Source organism: Lagopus leucura, unplaced genomic scaffold (assembly GCF_019238085.1).
Source record: "Lagopus leucura isolate 7727_CA_CO unplaced genomic scaffold, USGS_WTPT01 Super-Scaffold_1, whole genome shotgun sequence".
NCBI lineage: Eukaryota > Metazoa > Chordata > Aves > Galliformes > Phasianidae > Lagopus > Lagopus leucura.
In genome coordinates, this window is record NW_024962250.1 from 13051357 (window position 1) to 13058571 (window position 7215).

Below are 7215 nucleotides of genomic sequence, written 5' to 3' on the forward strand. Positions count from 1 at the left end.
TCTGGTAACAGATAATCAGATACAGGAAGGAGTCCCATGGCAGCCAATTAAGCCTTTTGAGTGCTGTTCAATAGCAACTCAGTTTTTCCTATGTACACAACTGGACTAAGATAAACAGGAGTTTATTTCAGTGATTTATTTGCACCCTGACTATCCCAAAACCTCTGTTTCTCCTTCTGTTTCAATGACCCTTTAGAGAAATAAGGCTGTTGTCACAAGGCTTTGAGTCTTACTCCTCATTTTGCACAAACTGAATTGCACCTTTATCACACCAAGATCACAGACCCAGGACTGGAGTAAATCAGTAGCAGGTAATAAGGAACCAAAAGCAAACATCAAATGTAGTGCCTTTATATTTTTATGTACGCAATCAACCAAGTGCAAATGAAACCTTATGTTAAAATAACTTTTTGTAATACTGGTTTTGTTGTTCAGCTGGGCCTTCTATCTCAGAATTATAGGAAAGGGATTCAATGAACAAGTTTGCTTGGTGTTCACTACAGAAAACACCAGAAACAACAGAATGGTATTTTGAAGAAAAACAGAAAGTTGCAGTTACACATACATCACAGCGTTATACAGTATTTACTATTTGTTCACTGAACATGACATAAAAATCATGAATGGATGTGAATGCAACACTGCAACTACTATACTGTAGTTTCATCACATTCCTGTGATGAATTTGAGATTACTTATGTAGTAAAAAAAAGAACTTAAAAAAAAAACAAACAAACATGGCAAAATGTATAATTCCAGAGAATCAGTTCAACAAATGCACAAAGTTGCAAAAGATGATTTGGAGAAATGTTTTTTAAAAACCTCAGCAGGAGAGCTGTGGATCTAGATTCTATTTAACACAAACCACTACAGCCTGAGGAGAAAAGGAGTTCCTCAAGCTGCCCTTGTTTTGGCACACTGCTTGCCATTTAAGTGAGACATAGTGACTGGGTGTTCCCCGTAACAAAAACTAGATCTGAAAATACTTTTTTCAGAATCAAAAGAGAAAAAGGTATCGCTCTCATGCTCTATATCTGAATGACTGGGATAACGAAATTGAGTAAATGGCCAATGTCTGAATCTACATCCAAACTACATGATACAAAAGAACTCTTTTAATGATGCATTTTTAGAAAAGGGACACTATCCCAATATTTTAGTAAGTCATTTCTATTAGCCCTGCTTTATTTCCCACATACAAGCATACAAAACTACTTGCCAATCTGACTATAATCAACATCCTTTGTCATCTGTATCGTGATTCACACGTAAAGGAGACTAGAAAGAATACTATCCCATAGAACAAAGCTGCAAATGACACTGTCAGAACAGGTTCAGGGTTCCCAGCATGGCATGGGAGATGAAAGTGCTTCCTCCTTGTCTGCCAAAGAACTGCTTTGCTGTCATTTTCATGAGGCTCAAGCAGTCTCCTGAACCTTTTGAGAATGGATGCAGGTTTATTTACCATGTTAAAATAACTCTAAGAGTGGGACAGCTTAAGAACTGGTGTCATCATCAGTAATTACCACAATGTGCCTTGGACAGATCACAGCAACAGAATTTGTGATATTCTCAAAAGCACATCCTTATTTTCAGAGATGCTCCACACAGCTCAGTTCAAGACCTACTGGATGCCAAAACCTTGCTCTTCATCATTCTTCTTTGATGCTTTAAGGTACTAAGTAAAAGTCTCATGAGAAGATGGGGTGCAACACTCATCTGCAGATTTTCTTATTGAAAATTTGGAAAAAAAACCCAATGAATTAACAACACCATGGCACAAGATTTGGTATCCAACAGTTTGAAAGATAGGAAAAGGGAAAAAATTGAAAAACTGCCAAATATTCTGTGAGGTCCCCTCTAAAATGAATAACTTCAGTTGAAGGCATAGATTGTTTATGGACTCATAACAAGACAGCTAGAAGTCATCTCTTCTGTTCAAATAGGCTTTTTAAAGGCCAAATAATAGCTAGCCAGCATCCAGCCACAGAACTGCTCTGAGTCCTCTAATCCTCAAATTACATTTTTCCCTCAGCATATACACACATCTGGCTATATCTCATTTCATTTTTCCATTTTATGAAGAGAACATACCCAGGTATCACAGTGCACAAGGCAAGGAATGTGCTACATCCTGAAACACCTTCCAAATCATTGCCTCTCTGCAAAGAGAATCAATTCACTTGAAACACACCAAACCACCTTCTTCACGCATCCTTGACTTCTGTATGAGAAACATAAGTTTGTTAAAAAGAGCCCACTGAACTTTAATCTCCTGTAGATAGAGCTGTCACATTCAGTCAAAAAAAAATTGATAGAGATTGAAGTTCTGAAAATACAAATGCTAATGGTTACAATTTTTAGCTGTCAGAACATGCTCCTCTACTAGCAGCCTGTTTTCTGCTAGAAATGTAAACTGGTTTTTAGAATCATAGCAGGAAAAAAATGAAAGGAGAGGACACCCCTACACAGAACTGTAACAGCTGAAGGTTCTTAAGACAACAGCAAATGCAGGAGCCTTGCTCTTCTGATTAATTACATCATCGTTAGATGTCCTCAGTGTACCACATTTACAAACCTTTATTTCAGGGCCTATCATTTCTTCTATATATTAACATCAAGAACTATAACCACAATATAAGCTATTCACTGGGAAAGGCTACAAACCCTGCATGGTGTGTCTGGGTGTCTTTATTGCATTTGAGACACAACCTCAGAAAACATACTGCTTTTAAAACAGATCACAAGATAGGTCAGATGAGCTGGATGTGGAGTGACCAATAGCTCTGTACTTCTATCAATGGGCATTTGAAAAAGCACCTGTAAAGGATATCAGTTTGTTTATCTTTATCACTTCCGGAGTAGTCTACCATCTATCAAAACATTATAATGTATGGACTGCTATATAATTAGATGTCAAGTCAGGATCTGGTATTAGAACCCTGAAACTTGCTTCAGACCACAAGATCTTCCTCCCCCTCACAATTCAATAGCAAACCCCTCAGATTTCTGCTTCCAAAACGAAAAATGGAAAATGGTATTCCTGGGAGCAAGCTTGCTGGAACCAAGACTTCTTAAAGCTTGAAATGCAAATTTATTCGCTCCTCCAAGCCCCCTTGCGGCCGCCGCCCCCCCCTTATGACTGTATATCAATTATCTGATACATTGCTAAATAAAGTAGCATTTAAAAAGATACAATTATTTGAATGAAACTAGTCACACCTACTGCTTCCCCCCCCTCTCCCCCCCACGGGGGAGGGGGAGTAGGAAGCAAATTGTAATATTGAAAAAAGAAGTTATTTATCAGAGTATTTGCCATGGAATTCTTTCACTTGCAGTCCCAAGTACTTTCAGATCCAAGACACTACAAGTGCTATATCGTGGCTACAGTAAAAGCTACCAAGTCTTCTAAATATTTAGAAATACTCTAAAATATTTAGAAACCTGCAGCATTCGAGATGTAGAAAAAACACTCGATACCAGTAGGAATGTTGGTTATACTTATGTAGAAATGAATACTGTTTTAAGCTATTGAGACAGACGCTTTAAATACAGATATCCATGCAGAACCGTTGCTGTGCCTGGATCCCGACTTGCAGAGTAGCGTTTCCTGCATCTCAGCGGTGTGTTAAAATCACAGCTGTGGGCGCTGAGGGCTGGAGGGTGCCACAGGTCGAGCCGCCCGAGGGGTGCCGAAGCCGACCCGCGGCCTGAAGCAGCGCCAGCAGCGGTGGCCAGCGCCCACCCCGCCAACGCTGCGCTGCAGTCCGCAGCCAGGCGAGGAGGCGGCGGCGGAGCGCGGGCGCCCTCTGCTGGTGCATGACGGAAGCGCAGGCCAAGGCCAGGCAATTTTTTATGCCATTAACCAAAGTAAACAGGTCACTTTAGGAAAGCCATACCTGGAATGCAAAAAGACTGAAACCTTCAAAAATGCAACCACTCCCTTCCCCCCCCCCCCCCAAAAAAAAAAAAAATCATTAATTCACAATTTTCTTAAACAACATACTGAGATGAGGATTAACGTTAAATATGATACTTTTAATGGCTGTCAACAGAAGAAAATGGAAAACATTAGTGAAATTAGCCTGACAGATGAGGTAGTTGTACTGCAATTTTAAGAGTAATATCCTTGCACAAGATCCAAGAAAAACGAAATAGCCCTGTTTTTCTGTAGGTTCCTTCCCCCCCCCCCATTGCTTTGACTGGCAGTCTCAAATATTTCAGCATGAGTGTTAGTAGAGAGAAAAAGAACATTATTTAATAAAGATCACATTGGAGTTGCATCTCATACCCCTAAGAGCATATTAACTTCAGAAAAAAGTGTTTATCCAGCTGCTCTCCCAAGTAAAAACTAATATCAACACAACAATTATAGATTGGACTTCCCCTCCCCCCATACCTGTGTTTTTTGAAATTAACATTCACCAAAATTAGCATCTCTGCAAAGTATTTTACATTTGCTTAATCTACATGTTCTGAGAGATAGATTCCAGTGAAAAAGTATGGTCAGCTGCAGAATGGATGTCAACTATTTCTGAAGAGAATTATTTGGATTCTCTTATGTCTGTATTATTATCACTTATCCCCACCAATGGTTACTGTGGCCTGAAAAGCAATGGGCTCCATGATCTAAATACAAAGGAGTAGTAGTCAGGAAATGTGAATTTCTATTTTACATTCTGTTCATGGAATTATGCTGTGTGAATTCATGTGTTAACTACACTTCTGGCTACCAGAAACACAAAACTGCAAATCCTTTCAGAACCTCTCAGTGAGCTGTTCTAACACAGAAACGAGACCAGAGCTGCTGAAGAGTAGCACAGACTTGCCTGGAGGTTGCCATCACCCTTAGCAAATCTCTTGACAAGCCTGAAATGCTGGACATTTACCAAAGCACATATTACTTAAGAACTTTATGATTTGTGTAAACGTAACAGTCATTAGAACAATTCCAGGGATTCAAGAGCAAATTTAAGAGGATCATCCTCACTCTCAATAGCTTTGGATAGACTGGTGCACACAGCCCCAAGTTACCTGAACACCAGAGCATGGTAGCATCAGTGACTTGATTGTTAATAGCTGATGGAAAATTAAGGTTTTTCTTGCCTCTACAGTTATAGCATAGAAAAGAGCTTTATTTCTGCACAGCTGATTCAGTCCTTCACTCCCTACTAAAACTGGTGTTACAGAGGCTAACTATGGTAGGAAGCATCTAGTAAGATCTAGAGAATAATTATCCACTGCTCGATTGAAATAAGCATTTTATAATCATGCAAAGAGGATTCCAGTGTTAGTTTCTATTTACTGCTGACCAGTACAGAGTATGGTCTGTTAAAAAAAACATTTAAATGCATTTTAACCAGTAAGACTGTCAGAGAATAAAGGATGTGCTGAGAAATAGGAGGAGTAGATGTTATCTGGCTGAGAAACACAAGGAAGAGAAGGCAAGAGGAACACGAAATACCTGAACTACAGGTTCCATGTGACAAATTACCAAAATTACAGAATGCTTTCCTTGGCCTTCACTAACCAGACGTTTTTTCCAAATGGTGGTTCCCAAAGTAAAAGAAAACAATATCAGTTTCCTCCTGGAGAAAAAGATGCAAGACCAATTTTCTTAACCAATAAAGAGTATTTATTTTTCAGTTTTGAAGTATTTGCTTCATGTGTGTAAACAATAGTATCTTCTCAGTGCTACTGTAAAGCTGCTTAACACAGGAGACTATGACATCTAATAGCAACTTCAATAACCTTAGAGTTTTGGTCTAAGATTCTGATTGAGACAGAAGCCTCTCAGTGGTGATGGAAATTTTGGGAATTCCACACAAGAATATAGCTTTTGTGCCCCATACACAGAGGTTAATACAAAAAAAAAAAAAAAAAAAAAGATTTTAGCTCTGTAAGTGAACCAAATGCTTCAAGTCTGAGCATTAGAGAGAAGAATGAAATATTTTTGCTTACACTGAGCTTATCCTTTTCCCTAAGAAGAAAAGAGAAAGCAATCACAGTTTGCAGGAGGGTCGCTGCACCTGCAGTTGTGTTGCTGCAGTCCATCATCTCAGTTACCCTTGGAAGGAGCTTATTTAAAATACGTTGAGCCACACTTAGGAATAACTCTGAATGCTTCCTGTACTGTCTCCTTGCCTCAGTCTCAACCAAGGCTGGAATCAAATAACTCGGAAATAGTGATTTCCTGGCAGAATATCATATTTCTGCTTGCAATCATTCTTTCTGGGAATTGAGGTAGTGCTGTGGAGAGCACTGAATCCCTAACTGTGCAGGCTGGATTAAATTTACTCTAATCCAATGTTTAAAACAATATTTACCTTGCTTTAGTGGAATATTAGCCATTTTCTTTCATTACTTTGATGATACTTCAAAGATAGTGCTAAACCTGGACAGGAAGAAAGAAAAAAGCATTCCAGGGAAAATTATAGAAGTTGATATAAATGTCTTCTTCCAGCATTCTGATCCATGCATAAACAAATAGTGTGTAATATATAGGTCTATTACTAAGAAATAATTTACTGAAAGAAAATGTGTTGCAGCCATGAACTGCATGGGGTTTTTTTGTTTTTGTTTTTGTTTTGTTTTTTTAATGTATTCTGTTTTTATTATCAAGCCAATCTTAGTTCTTCTTTAATGTACTGGTGATACGAAGGCAGCCACAGGGTTAATTTACCATGTTTGTGAAAGACCAAATCTCCTTCACAAGAGACAGAGACAACACAAACCGATATTCTTAACAGATTTATGTAGCTCTAGAAGCAATTTTTCCTTCTTTGCCAGTCCTTAAATATTTGACTGGTGTTAACCTGGACAGCATGCAAGATGTCTAAATACTGCTGTAAGGACCCAAGCTTGTTCCCACCATGTCTGGCTAACACAGAGAAAATTACTTACGCCAGAGCTTGGACCCTTTACTAATTTGAAGTTCTGTATTTAGAACAGAACAAGAAGTTACAACACAATATTTTGAGGCTTTTATTTCCACTCTGTTTATTCCATTCAGGATTTCAAATACAAACCCTAAGCTTCCACAGGTTTTGTTTTTTTGTGCAGTCCTTCCACAAACAAGACAGAAATTACTTTCAGACAGGAGTCATTATTTAAATAACACAATTCCAACCAGTTACAAATACACTGGCTGAGCAAGAAAATTAAATTAAGAGGGGGGGGAAGACTTGGCAAATTCATCAGTTTAAAGGATTATGA